This window comes from Musa acuminata, chromosome BXJ2-11, assembly GCF_036884655.1.
Source record: "Musa acuminata AAA Group cultivar baxijiao chromosome BXJ2-11, Cavendish_Baxijiao_AAA, whole genome shotgun sequence".
Classification (NCBI taxonomy): domain Eukaryota; kingdom Viridiplantae; phylum Streptophyta; class Magnoliopsida; order Zingiberales; family Musaceae; genus Musa; species Musa acuminata.
In genome coordinates this window covers 11,732,159-11,747,525 of record NC_088348.1, presented here as the reverse complement: position 1 = coordinate 11,747,525, position 15,367 = coordinate 11,732,159, and the positions used below count along the sequence as shown (strand labels likewise).

Here is a 15,367-nt window from a genome sequence, read left to right as displayed (position 1 = left end):
AATATGACTTATTCACTTGATAGACTTGCAGATTTATATGTTAATGAAATAGTAAGACTTCATGGTATTCCAAAGGAGATCATCTCTGATAGAGACTCCAGATTTCTCTCTAGATTCTGGAGAAGATTACAGGAATCTATGGGCACTAAAGTCAAGTTTAGTACTGCATATCATCCTCAAACTGATGGTCAGTCAGAGAGAACAATTCAAACACTTGAGGATTTGCTTAGAGCCTATGTTATGGATTGGAAAGGTGAATGGGATAAGGATATTTCACTTGTTGAGTTCACGTATAATAATAGTTATCATTCAAGTATTCAGATGGCTCCTTATGAAGCTCTATATGGATGAAAGTGCATAACACCTATATGTTGGGAGGAAGTTGGAGACAGAAAGTTGTTAGCACCGGACAAGGTACAAGAAACTACCGAGAAAATTCAAGTTATAAGGAAAAGGTTAAAAGCTGCTCAGAGTCGTCAAAAGAGTTATGCCGACAATAGAAGGCGAGATATTGAGTTTGAAATCGGAGATTTTGTATTCTTAAAAGTCTCCCCTTCCAAAGGCATTATAAGGTTTGGGAAGAAAGGAAAATTAAGCCCAAGATTTATTGGACCTTTTGAGGTTCTTGAGAGGGTTGGTTCTGTCGCTTACAGGATTGCCTTGCCACCAGCATTGTGCCATGTCCATGATATATTTCATGTCTCGATGATTAGGAAGTATATATATGACCCTTCTCACATCATCAAGTATGAGCTGGTGGAGATTGATAAAGATTTATCTTATATGGAAGAGCCTATTCAGATTGTTGATAAGAAAGAAAAAGTCCTAAGGAATTGGGTCATCCCGCTGGTTCAAGTAATTTGGAGACATCATTCTGGAGAGGAGACAACTTGGGAGCTAGAGGAGGAAATGAAGAAGGTGTATCCCCGTCTTTTCATCGATAGAGGTACGATAAATTTAGAGGACTAAAATTTTCTTTTAAGGGGGGGAGAGTGTAACACCCCTCATTACTGAATGTTCGTATAAATTTCTGGCGATAATGTGAGCTTCTATTTTAATTGACAGAAGAAATAGAGTATGGATTAGAGGTAACTTATTTTTAAGATTTGGGAGATCTGTTCAAAAAAGAAAAAAAAAAAATCTGAGGACCTATATGTAAACCCTAAGGACCTAATCGTGAATATGATAAAAACAAGGACTAAACTGCAAAATGCACCAAATGACAAATCCCACCGCTTAAGCTTCTCTGCCTTCGTTCTTAAGAAAGCAGAGAAGGCAGCTCGTGGGTGATCAGGGAAAGAAAGGAAGAAGAAGAAGAAGAAGAAGAAGAAGAAGAAGAAGAAGAAGAAGAAATTGGGGTTTTTAGGGTTTTTGCTTTAATCTTGTCACTTCGGGTCAAAATTTGCAAAGGTAAGTATTCTAACCCCATCCTACAGAAGTATTAGACTCTGTTTTTATGTTGATTCAAAATAAATTGGAAGATTTCTGTTTAGAAACTGTTATGACTCTTTTTGGACCTAAAACCATGGATTCTGAAATATTTTCGGTAAACTGACCCCTATACACTGTTTCGGCTGTAAGTTTTAGTATAAGATGTGAATTCAGGCAGGAACTATTTTGTTTGTAATTAGACTCTTATGTCTTTCTTTTGACACCAATTTTGTAGATTATGGACACCGAATACTTACCCAAACATTTTTTCAAATGAGCCTATAGACGCTGTAAAACAGAGTTGAAGATTTCTGACCTATCACAACTAAAATGCCTATAACTCCCTGTTGAAAATTCTGATTTATACCAAACTGATTTTATTTGAAATTAGACTTGAAAATCTTTCTTTTGACATATAGTTTGAAAATTTTGGAATTCAATTGCCTACCCTATTATCTGTTGAATCCGACCCTATAAATTTTGCAAAACAGTGATTGTGATTTTGACCTTGTGTTACCAAATCAGAGGTAACTCTGTGTTGGGAGCCCTGTTTCATATGAAATCTGTTCCATCCGAATATAGATTGATATATGGTTTGACCATAGTCTTCTTATGGGTATTGGAGCAAAATTGTTATTCTGAAATATTTGTTTGATGTGCCACTGGAATTCTGTCCGAAATCGAGCTTTGGTCGATTTCGCGTATTCTGTTCTATTCCTTTGATTACTTGAATTCGTCTAACCTTCTTATTTGAATTGAGCTAACTATAATTGGATTCCCTGTACACTCTTGCCTCCATTTTCCTTTCTAATATGAATACATTTGTGAGAGATTTGTTCCTTGCGTCATTTGTTCTTAAAAAGGCACATGTAAGCTTCGTTGTTCCGCGTGTGCTTCTGATGTATGCTACTTATTGTTGAAACTGCCCTTTTGTACTCTGGTGTGTGGGATTGTCTAGACCTTTGCCAGAAATGGTAAAGGGTATGCGCTATTTGCCCGCTATGTGGGGTCCCGCTATGAGGGATATTCTGTTTGCGCTTGTTGCCCGCTACGTGGGTATGTGATTAGAGCCTGCGATGCTCTGACGGCCCCCTTTGACTTCACCTAGACGTGGGTGGATGGAGCTCCCAGACGTGGGAGACTTTTGTCAGGTGGTCATTCAGAAATGGATGAATCACATTCTGACTGAGATCCCACTACACCCTCTATATGTTTGATATGACATCCAGAGTTTTGGTGAGTTTGTTTCTGTTCATACTCTGGATAAGATTGATATGATTGCAACGTCAAGGACGACGTTTGAGCTCTTGTACGATATGTGTACCGATATGCTCTGAAAGGCTTCATTCCCTGATGATTTTGCTTCGAAATGTTCCATATGCCGTTGATATGCTTCGAAACATTTTATATGTCATTGATAAGCTCCGATATGTTTCCTTTGTCTCTGATATGCTCCAATTACTCTATGCTCCATCTGTCAGGAACCTAATGGGTATGATTGGAAGGACAATTGTGATTCTGCTCCTAATGATATTATGTCTACGAAATCGTATATTCTGCTTTGTGTTTTGAAACTGTATCTTTTTGGAAATCGTACTATTTTGATATGGATATGTTAGTCACTTGCTGAGCTCTTTATGCTCACCCCGTTTGTTGATAATTTTTCAGGATAGCGTATCGCTTGCTTAAATGTTAAGATTGGGCTGAGGCAGTGGAAAGTTAGAAGATTTTGGGCCGATCCTTGTTAGCATATGTGTATTTGTTGTATATGATACTCTGCATCTTATGAAATGTGACGATGAATCTAAACCTGTGGATTTTGTGTAAGATAAAGGATCCCTTGTGTATAGGATTTTGGAATGTTAAGTTAAATTCATGTAATGATATGATCTTATGGTAAATCGATGATTGTGGTGACTGCATAGACTTCCCCACTTGTGGATTTATATTGTGGTTTTTAATTTGATGAGTTGAGTTCAGATTGTATGAATTATCGAGAGATGTGTGCTATGTTTATGAATTGCACAGGGTTATGAATTGGTAGATTATAGAAGTGAAATTTTTGATCTGAATGTTTTCTTAGTGACCTCAAATATGTGTTTGGATCCTGGGTTTGTTGTGATGAAGATCTTAAATATTGTCGATATTTTGTCGGGTCGTGACAGGTTGCACCTCCTGCCAGAGCTCGGAGACCGAGCTCAAGCGGTGCCATCGCCTGACTAGGGCGGTTACACCCGCCCAACCAGAGCTCGGAGATCGAGGTCAAGCTGTTGCACCTCTGTCAGAGGCGGTTGCACCGCCCAGCCAAAGCTCGGAGATTGAGCCCTGGGCGGTGCCATCGTCGACCCAGGTGCTGCCACCTCTGGCCAAGTAATCTGGGTCCGAATGGGCTGATCCATTCGGCCTAATTTGGGTCTGTCAAGGGCCCAATTGCCCCAAGATTAAGTTAATGGGATCACCTCCCATTTCTAACTTAATCATCGTGCTAACTACGAATTTCTTAAGACATTTACTGCAACTTGCTCCGGTGCGTCAATCGCTTCTTCCGACGAGCTTCCGTCGATCATCCGATGAACCCTCGGTGATGCTCCTACGGACTTTCGGCAAACTCCTGGACTTGCGATGATCCACTTGGTAAGTTCTGACGAGCTTCTTTTGGCAAGCTTCTGGACTTCTCGGATTTGTTCCCGCAGAACCTCCGACGACCATCCGGACTTCCGTCGAGCTCTCGAACTCCCAACGTGATCATAGTCTTGACTCTGGCGCAACTCCTGCTGCATGTCTTACTTTCATCATAGTTAATCCTGTACACTTAATCAGACGGTGCAACCACCAGATCCCAGAATTTCGGGAATTGATAGTTTTGAGCTCTAAATTCACACTGGGTTGGGGCCTATAAATACCCCACCCTTTCAGCACTGAAAGGGCACCCAAAAACCACGGAAATTCTGATTTTACTTTGTGATTTTTAGAGCTCAAAAGTGTTGTATGAGTTGAAAGTTCTTCTGTTAGAACCCTTGCAGATTCTAAACTTGGGGTTGATCTCTTTAGGGGATCGACCTCCTTGGAACTCTATAGGGGTTCCTCCCTCCAAGTTGTTGCTCAATGGCTGCAGAAAAGATTCATCTATTCCTTATGAAAAGAGATGGAATACATGGCTATTTATAGGGCTTCTAAACCCTAACTCCTAATAGGACTCCTACTTAAGACTCTTACTTCTAACCAACTCCTAATAGGACTCCTACTTAAGACTCCTATTCCCTTACAACTCCTAATTCTTCTCTAAGAAAAACCTCCTGCATGAATGCCCCTCTCAATTAAGACTCTCCTAGCTAGAGTCCTAACATAATGTCCCTCTCAATTAGGACTCTCCTAGCTAGAGTCCTAACAGTTTTACATGAATGTCCCTCTCAATTAGGACTCTCCAAGCTAGAGTCCTAACAGACCCGCCCTCTTCAAATCAGCCTTGTCCTCGAGGCTGATGATTCGTGAATTCTGGGAATTTGATCTTCAAGTCGTCATAGCTCTCCCAAGTGGCATCTTCTATTGGTAGGTTCGTCCACTGTATTAGCACTTCATTAGTGGGTCGTCGACGTCGAGTCACAATCCGTCGATCAATAATGGCACTTGGCTGGGTGTGGAGTTCTCTTTGGGTAGTTATATTTGGTGGGTGGCTTTGGGCTGTCTCCAAGCACCTATTTAAAACTTCCGTCTGGCTATTGGTTTGTGGGTGATATGTCATACTCCTTTCTAATTTAGTACCCTGCATATAGAATAATTTTGTCCAAAATCTGCTCTTGAAATTGCAAGTAGAATTTGTCACAAACACAATGCGTCCCTTATAGCATAATTCTTTTGAGTCCCGATTGTAATGAGCCACGGAGCTTGGTGTCTAATTTTTTTTTTGTATCTTATTGGTCTCCGAATCTTCCTGCCATTCCATCTTAATATCCTCAAGGAAGTCGTTGGTTGGAAGTAAAACGACTGAAAATTCAGCTTGCTCAAGTAGCCGCGAAAGCGCATCTGCAACAATATTCTCTTTCCACATTTTGTAAGTTATTTCATAATCAAATCCAAGAAGTTTTGTTACCCATTTTTGCTGCTCAGGGGATGATATCTTTTGCTCCAGAAAGTACTTGAGGCTTTTATGGTTGGTTTTAATTTGAAATCGTCGACCAATCAAGTAGGGTCTCCACCGCGTTGCTGCGTGCACAATGGCGAGCATCTCCTTATCATATGTTGACTTATTTTGATATGAGGGAGATAATGCCTTGCTAGTGTATGCAAGTGGTCGACCATCTTGCATGAGAATGGCTCCAATTCTGACTCCAGATGTGTCGGCCTCAATAATGAAGGGTCGGTTGAAATCTGGTAGTGTTAGCACCGGCGTCGTCGTCATGGCTGCCTTAAGTTTGTCGAAGGCAGTGGAGGCTCTGTCCAACCATTGGAGGACATCTTTTTCCAGTAAGGAAGTAAGTGGTACACTGATCTTTCCATAGTTTTTCACGAACTTGCGGTAGTAGCCTATTAAACCCAGAAAGTCATATAGCAATTTTATGTTTCTCGGGGTCGGCCAGTTTTGCATTGCTCCAATTTTGAAGGGGTCCACCGTCACACCTTCCTCTAATATGATATGCCCAAGATATCTCACCTTTTGTTGAAGAAAGTAAAAATTTCTAGTTGTCGTTGTGTGTTCGAAAGGCGGTTTTCGGTATGACTTCTTCGTACACTCGTATTTGATAATACCCGGATCAAAGGTCCATCTTTGTGAAGATTTGTGCTCCCTTTCATATCGCAATTCATCTAGTACTGGAATAGGGTATTTATCCTTGATGGTTATGCCATTGAGAGCTCGGTAATCAATGCATATTCGCCATGTTCCGTCCTTCTTGTGTACAAGTAGCACCGGTGAAGAGTAGAGGTTGCAACTCGGCTGAATAACTCCTGTTTCGAGCATCTCTTTTATAATCCTTTCTATTTCATCCTTCTGGAGATGTAGATACTGATATGACCAAGTATTTGCTAAAGATTTGCCTGGAAAAATCGTTATACAATGATCATGCTGACGGGTGAGAGGTAGGTTGCACGGTTCGTCAAATATATTTGAAAATTCAGCAAGCAAAGGAAGTAGATTTGGATCTTCAAATTCTATTGGCTCTTCCTTAGTTTGCTGCTCAAGTTGTACTAAAAAGCCGCTGCATGCTTTATGCAAAACATTCTCCATTTGTTGTGTGCAAATCGTTGTTATGTCGCCCCTACGTTTCCCATGCAATGTCACATGTTTCTCCTTACTGTAAAATTTCATAATTAGTTTCATAAAATTCCAGAAAATATCACCTAATGTCGTCAACCATTTAATTCTGAGCATGGCCTCATGATTGTTAAGAGTGAGAAGGAAGAAATCTGCAATTATCTCTTGGTCCTTCAGCAATAGTTTCTCCTGCGGGCGCCTACGATCACAATTCAAAATCTGTCCCTCGATGACCTTAACATCAAACCTGCAGCGATTCTCGATAGGTAATGCTATCCGAACAACAAGCTTACTATTTAGGAAGTTAGTAGTACTGCCCATGTCGATGAGAATAGTGATCGGTTGTTGTTTGAGAAGGCCTCCAACTTTTATCGTTTGCGGGTTTGAGTAGCTGGCTAGTGCATGTACTGTAACGTCAGTCGGTTGTGGCTCTTCTTCTGCATCTTTTTCTTCATGTTCAAGGCTCTCTTCTGAATGTTCAATGACCTTTTCTTCTATCGATTCAATCATAAGAAGTCCTCCTTTACTACAGCGATGCTCACGGCTCCACGGCTCGTCACAATGCCAACATAACCCCTTCGCATATCGCTCCCGAAGCTCTTCTCCTGTTAACCTCTTTGGTGCATGGACTTGGTCGATGGTAGGGGGGGCTGAGGGCTTCAATATTACTGGTTGAGGAGCGACCCTAGTCCTCCGAGCTTCATGGTTCAATTGCTCCTCTTGATGTTGTGCGAAAGAGATAGCTGCCATAAGCGTGTACGGTTGTCGCGCTTTAACTTCTCCTCGGATCTCCGGCTTCAAGCCCTCAATGAATATCCTCAATAGCTGTTTTTGAGACCAATCATGATTTTTATTAGATAACCTTTCAAACCTGGTTTGGTACTCCTAAATGGTGGAGGTTTGTCGGATCTTTGCCAGTTGTTCGTCAATATTCTCGTAATCGGTTGGTCTGAAGCGGATCAGCAGTCCTTCTTTGAATTGTCGCCATGAAAGGACTCCATAAGTATGTTCAAACCAGTCAAACCATTGTATAGCATCCCCTTCAAGATGTATAGCTGCAATTTTCACCATAGATGCATCTGCGATTTTGTGGTACCGAAAATATCGCTCCGCGCGCGAGATCCAACCAATCGGGTCTCCTTCTTCCCATCTAGGGAAGTCTACTCTCATGCATGGATAGTTGGGGTTGGTCATAGAGCTTCCCCTCTCTTGGAAGTCATATCTTTGGGCTTGGTGTGATTGGGCAAAGCTCTCTCATTGATATGATTTCTTCGGGCTTAGTCGGCGGCCCAATCTGAGTTCGGTAAAGAGCGTCCGAATCTTATCCTCCATTCGCGCCTCCAAGGCTTCGAATTTAGCATTGATTGCCTCCTTAGATGCCATAGTATATGCCTCCAAATCTATGATGTTAAGATCTCTCTTTTGTTGTTAGGTTAAAGGCATGTATAGGTTGAGAGAAGTGATGGTCGAAAGGGTTGGTGGATCGGTGGATGTAGGCTACGATTTAGGCTTGTTTTGTGGCAGTTTTGGGTGCAGTTTGAGGGTGTGATTTAGTGGAGTTTTAGGGCTGTGGATGAAAGTTTTGGATCTGTGGTAGATGGCAGCAAAGGTTTGACAGAAATTCATGGAAGTTGCACCAAGTATGTGCTGTCTTGTAAGAGTAGAATTGTCGTCGAAGAAACAATGGTTTCTTGATGTAATTTCTACCAAAAACTTGAGAGAATTGAGGAGGGAATTGATAGAAAAATCACAGTTTATATGATAGCAAGGATATCTAATTTAATCAAGAAAATTTCGACAGTATAACAGCAAGGAAATTGGTGCAAGTTGCAATTGCAGAATTATCGTTGAAAAATTTCAGCGGGATATGATGAAAATTTGCGGCAACATAAAATCGTTTTTAGAGATGAATTTCTTAATAGATCAATATTAGATGGAAGCCAAGATGATCTATGAAGTGTATAAGAAATTTCATTCAAAAAAGATTGCAAATAGATGGGTTAAGGCAACGATATGCAGCTGAAATTTTCTGCAGCATAGATTTTCAAGTGCAGCAGATTGGACATAAAAGATCAGTAATTTATATTGAGAATTTTTTGATGAAACCAAAGGGAAATCTACTGTTAGGAAGTGTCAAAGATTTCATAAAAATTTCGTAGAAATTTGGATAGAAAAAGCACAGTAGCAAGATCAAACAGATGATGCTATGCGGCTTGAATTCTGCAATTCAAGTGCAGTAGATTGGACATAAAAGATCAGTAGTTTATATTGAGAATTTTTTGATGAAACAAAAGGGAAATCTACTGTTAGGAAGTGTCAAAGATGTCATAAAAATTTCGTAGAAATTTGGATTGAAAAAGCACAGTAGCAAGATCAAACAGATGGTGCTATGCGGCTGGAATTCTGCAATGTATCTTTCGTCGTAGAGATGAAAACTTTGTGACGAAAAGTTTATGCAGCAATATAGGAGCAATTTTTTTTTTTTTTTGGATTTTCGAATAAGGATAACTAAATTGCAGCAGCAGTAAGGTAGGAAACCAGAACTTGTTGCAATTCACGGGGAGATCAAAGGATGATCCGCGGTGGTGGAGATGATGGCGGAATTCGGTGACGATCTTTTAAGCAATTGTGGGAATTGCTTTGGATGGTTGTGGAGGGTTGATGGATGGCTGTGGAAAGGCAGCGAGACGCCAAGAACGCTGCTCTGATACCAGGTGTTAGAACCCTTGCAGATTCTAAACTTGGGGTTGATCTCTTTAGGGGATCGGCCTCCTTGGAACTCTATAGGGGTTCCTCCCTCCAAGTTGCTGCTCAAAGGCTGCAGAAAAGATTCATCTATTCCTTATGAAAAGAGATGGAATACATGGCTATTTATAGGGCTTCTAAACCCTAACTCCTAATAGGACTCCTACTTAAGACTCTTACTTCTAATCAACTCGTAATAGGACTCCTACTCAAGACTCCTATTCCCTTACAACTCCTAATTCTTCTCTAAGAAAAACCTCCTACATGAATGCCCCTCTCAATTAGGACTCTCCTAGCTAGAGTCCTAACATAATGTCCCTCTCAATTAGGACTCTCCTAGCTAGAGTCCTAACAGTTTTACATGAATGTCCCTCTCAATTAGGACTCTTCAAGCTAGAGTCCTAACATCTTCTTCCTCTTTTCTTCCAAGTTTTAATTTGTTAAGAGAGGAAAGGAAATTCTGTAAGAGTTGTCTCCTAAGCCCATCAAAAGGAGTGAAACTGTAAAAGGGTGGTTGGCCTTCGCTTATTGAAGGAAGGCCTCTAGTTGACGTCGGTGACCTCATCGGTGGAGGAAGCCAAAAGTGGAGTAGGTCAAGATTGACCGAACCACTCTAAATCTCAGTTTGCATTTACTTTGAGCATCTTATCTTTATTGCAAACCTCCTCAATAGCTTACTACCTTCTGTGCTTTTACGAACGTGTTTCAAAGTTCAGTGCTTTTCGAATCGACGTTTAGACGAAAATCACTTTTATCGTACGAACGTCGTATTTCAATTTGCGCTTATATTCAGATTTCTATCATAACTGCAAACTACCTTCATAGATTTACTTTAACGTCATCTCGCTTGATCTTAAGTTAAAGTAATCTTAGAATCGGCTTTCACACCGAAATCGCTTTTATCATACGAACGTAGTTTTAAATCGTAGAAAGATTTCTACTGCACTAATTCACCCCCCCCCCCCCCCCCCCCTCTTAGTGCTCTTGATCCTAACAATTGGTATCAGAGCTAGGTTAACTCTCAAACGGATTAAAACCCAAGAGAGATGTCATACGCCGGAAACCAAGAGGGCCATTCTATTACACGTCCACTCATGTTCAATGGGACGGACTACACCTATTGGAAGACCCGAATGAGGATCTTTCTTATTTCTATGGATTTTGAACTTTGGAATCTTGTCGAAAATGGATTTTCGAAGTCTTCTCTTCCAATGATCGATTGGAATGAATTGGAGAAGAAGGCTTTCGCACTTAATGCAAAGGCTATGAATGCCTTATTTTGTGCACTTGATAAAAATGAGTTCAACCGTGTTTCGGTTTGTGAAACCGCATTTGATATTTGGCACACACTAGAAGTGACTCACGAAGGCACAAGTAGAGTGAAAGAGTCAAAAATCAATCTTTTGTTACATTCTTTCGAACTTTTCCGGATGAAACCGAGTGAGACTATTGGCGACATGTTTACCCGTTTCACAGATGTCGTCAACGGTCTAAAAGGACTCGAAAAAAGTTTTTCGGATTTTGAGCTCGTAAATAAGATTCTAAGATCCCTTCCTAAGAGTTGGGATCCTAAAGTCACTGCTATTCAAGAGGCGAAAGATCTAAACAACTTCCCTTTTGAAGAACTAATCGGGTCATTAATGACCTACGAGATGACTTGCAAAGTTCATGAAGAGCAAGAAGACATCCTTCCAAAGAACTGGAAGGATATGACACTTAGAACTTCAGAAGACCACTTGAGAGAAAACTCAAGTGATGAGAATTGTGACGATGACTTGGCACTTCTAACAAGAAAATTTAAAAAATTCATTAAAAGAAACAAGTTTAAAAATGACACAAAAAATAAACTTGAACCCAAGAAGGACCAAGTTATTTGCTACGAATGCAAAAATCCGGGACCTACAAAAGTGATTGTCCCCAAGTCAAAAAGAGAACATCAAAAAAGAAGGCGCTCAAAGCAACGTGGGATGACTCGATCGCGTCCGAAGAAGAGGAGTCCAACACCGAGCAAGTTGCTCATTATGCCTTAATGGCCATCGGAGAGGAGGTAACGAATTTAATAGATGCAGATTTATCATTTGATGAATTATTAAATGTCTTCCATGACTTATTTGATGAATGCAAGATTATTAGTAGAAAATATAAATTGCTAAAAAAGGAGTAAGAAATAATATCCTGCTTTTTGGATTCTCAATATTCATGACCCGAGATCCAAAAAGAAGTCGCGATGCTCTCTATCCTAAACAACAGAAGAGAATTAGAAAATTAAAATTACAAATGTGATATAGATACAATCCTATTGGAAACCCATGATTCTCACTTCACACATCCTTTGGATTTTCGAACCCATTGATGTCATCCGTTCGAATCCAACTATGTCATGAACTTGCAAGGCTAACCGACTTGAACAATCTGTCACAAACATGTGCACGACATTTAGAGTATGCACGTCACAAGATCTATCTTGATCATACAAAATTTCTTATCTTACAATGAAAATTCTTACGTAATTGCTAGTCATAGGTGCCCAACAAGCCAATCGCGTGAGTGATGGCATGTGTGACTTGATACAGAATCTTTTTGCTTATTATATTTTGGCGTATATCACTTTATAACTATTGCATATGTGCATATATATTGTGATGTCCTTGGATTTGTGCAATGGGAATCGGATCGTGATGAGATCATGATAATGAGATCAATTCACCTTTAAACACATATCCTAAATAATCCCGGTCATAGGTTACTCGAGAGAGACATCGTGATAACCGGACAGACTAGTGTGTTGTATACCCGTCCATATAATGGATGCAGTTGGTCTCATAGCTGCTCTTGTAGGGACACTAGGGATACAGTACAGGTGCTCATTGGAGAATGAGTTCACTGATTGATCCGCTTACGGAATGCTGGATGGTTGATGATGCCTTATTGTCAGACAGCGATTCCGTAGTCCTAGTGGTGTATCTGGTCCTTAGACTTGAGACACCAAGGATGTCCTGTATGAGTGCTCCACTCTTTGATACCAGACTTATAGGTTTGGCTGTCCCAGATCTAGTACAGCTGGTCATTGGGAGTGGTAGTCGACCTTACGAGGGCTATTGAGTGTCGATAGAGGATCATCCACTCTCGGCGTCATGAGAAGAATATCCCATGTGTTCTTGCTCAGACAAATCCCTGGCCAGGGTCATTCGGGTTGAGAGAGAAAGAGTTCTCCGGGAGAATCCGATTAGAGCAAGACTCGAGTAGAAACCGTATGGGTCTGACAGCACCATGTTCGATATACGGTATCTGGGATATTAGATGGATGAGGGACTATAGGTACATGGTAACTGAGGACAGACAGGTCCAATGGATTGGATTCCCCTGTATCGTCTGGGGACTACGGCGTAGTGGCCTAGTACGTCCGTAGTCGATGAGTCGAGTGAATTATTACTGAGATAATAATTCACTGAGTTAGAAGGAGTTCTGACAGGTATGACTCACGGCCAGCTCGATATTGGGCCTAGAGGGTCACACACATATGGTAGGCATTGCGATGAGTAGAGGTTCGGATATGAGATATCCGACGGAGCCTTTGTCTTATTGGATGCAGATCCAATACCCACTAGGGGAGGACCCATTAGGGTTTGACAAGGGACCTCTATAAATAGGAGGGATTCAGAGCCTCATAGGCTAGAGTCTTTGCTTGCCTTTCCTATTCTCCTCCCCCTCTCCACCTCAGAGCAGGCCTGGAGTTTTGAGGAGCGTCGTCGCAACCCTACTGTGTGGATCACCGCTAGAGAGGAAGACGCTTGACCTCCTTCACCCTCTCCTAAGGATCTGCAAGGAAACAGGGATATACGATCTCCCTAGGTAACACAATCTACTCTATACGCAGTTTTAAGTTTCGCGGATTTTGCGCACCAATCTTCGCAGGACGACGAACATCTCTTTGGGAAACGGGGATTTTGTTTTCATGTTCTTCCGTTGCGCATATGATGTCGCCCCCAAGATTTCCCAACAGTGGTATCTGAGCCAGGTTGTTCATGCGAATTATTGGTTTTGAACTGCGTGTGTTGTGTTTAGGAAGAATTTTGACGTCAAAATCGTTGACGCAAAAACAAGGAAGGGCATCAACAGTTGCTGCCCTCGATCTGCGTACGTGCAGCGCAGCTGGAGGCGGGCAGCACAGGGGCTGCGTCAGCAGTAGCCGGCCGATGGCCTGTTTGCAGCAGGCTTGCGTCTGGCGGGGCTGGCAGCCCACGGGCAGAGGCGCCGGCGGCCGCTTCTCCCGCGGGGTGAGACGCCGCAGGGCAGCAGCGCCTGCCGCCGCTGGTCCCGCGGGCGAAACCCCCTCCCCCCCCCCTACAGGGGCGATCGCCCGGCGGGACAGCACCGTCTGCGGGCGTTGCTCCACTGGCAGAACCGCCCGCGGGGGCGCCCACCTGCAGGCGAGGGCAGCGCCCTCGCCCCGCCGCACAGGCCACCACCAGTAGGGTGGCGGCGGCGGCAGCAGCAAAGGGAATTAGGGTTTTAGGCAAAAGGATAGTTTTGCCCTTGTGAATTTGAGAAATTCCAATTTCTATCTTTTATCTAAATTATGAAAATACCCTTAGGAATTGAGAAACTCCCTACATGTCCCTGATTTTAGAAAATATTAATTAATTAAAAGGTTTAGTTGATTATTATTTTTATTATTATCTAGTAGTCCTACATGATGATGATTATTTATACATGTGATGTATGATGTGTGGACGGATGATCATGGACTGTGTGATGTGTGTACTTGTGATTATTATTATTGAGGTCTGCGTGCCTCCATTATATTTCTCGTTTATTGTCGGGCCTGCGTGCCTATGATTAAGTTGTAATTACATGAGGAGGCACAGTGGGAGCGTGGATGCGATAGCGGGACCCACGAGATGGACGATCGTGATGCATGAAGATGCATCGAGATATCGACGGAACCGACGAGGACGAGATGGATGATCACAGGGCATGGAGATGCACCGTTGCACACATAGATCTTGATGTGAGTGATTAGGCCTACTGGCTCGGGCCTAATCATATTAGGTTGTGGTCCATGATCATCTGGTGTGATTGCTTATACACATACTAGATATGTATATATATTTGCATGCGATGTAGATATATATTAAATATGTATATATGTGATATGTCATATTAGGAGACCAAATCATAGAAACATCTCTCGATAATATTAAGTTGGTAAACGTGAGGCAATTAGATTGACCCACGTGGCCTTCCATCGTTATAAATAGGAACCGATTCCTAGTGTAGGTTGAGTTGATCGAGTCCCTCGAGACTCACCTATATCGCGATTCACTATCTTGCTTATGATCTGAGGGCGTGATATGCCTGATCGAGTCCCTCGAGGGTATATCATCAAATCAGACTCATCTTGTAACGAAGGTGTTGACTTAACCGAGCATCATGGTTGGTCGAGTCCCTCGAGGCCATGGTGATTCGGAGGCCGAACAGGACGGGAATCACAAGGAGTTGTGATCGGCAAGAGTTGCCTACCTTTTAGGCTTAGTGTGATTGGTTGAGTCCCTCGAGGTTACACTAATACGCTGATTGGATCCTGATCCCCATTAGAAGTCTGCCGGAGACTTCCGTTTCACGTGCTGAGGGTGTTGCGTGACTCGTTAGTAAAATAGTGGGAGCATATTAAGATAGAAGTCCATATCTTGATAGTTTATTTCTTGCAAAATCCGTATGTTATTCATTTCTGTTACATCTTTATTTTCAGAAAAATGCCGCTTTCAAATCCCTTACATGGCATACTTGATGTCAACTGCCTCACTGGTCCAAATTATACGGATTGGCTCCGTAACTTGAGAATTGTTCTCATGGCGGAGAAAATCGTGTACGTCCTTGATATAGTGATGCCTACGCCCGAAGAAGGGGCAAACGAGGATGAGATCGCTCGCTACATGA

The 15,367-nt window shown here is 42.0% G+C and overlaps 1 long non-coding RNA gene across 1 annotated transcript; it reads left to right on the top strand.

The window, feature by feature from the left end:
- Nucleotides 1–1,305: 1,305 nt before the first annotated feature.
- On the top strand, nucleotides 1,306–3,332 carry LOC135627650 (uncharacterized). Its single transcript, XR_010492661.1, has 2 exons — nucleotides 1,306–1,410; nucleotides 3,100–3,332. It is a non-coding gene; the product is annotated as an uncharacterized LOC135627650 (long non-coding RNA).
- Nucleotides 3,333–15,367: the final 12,035 nt, after the last annotated feature.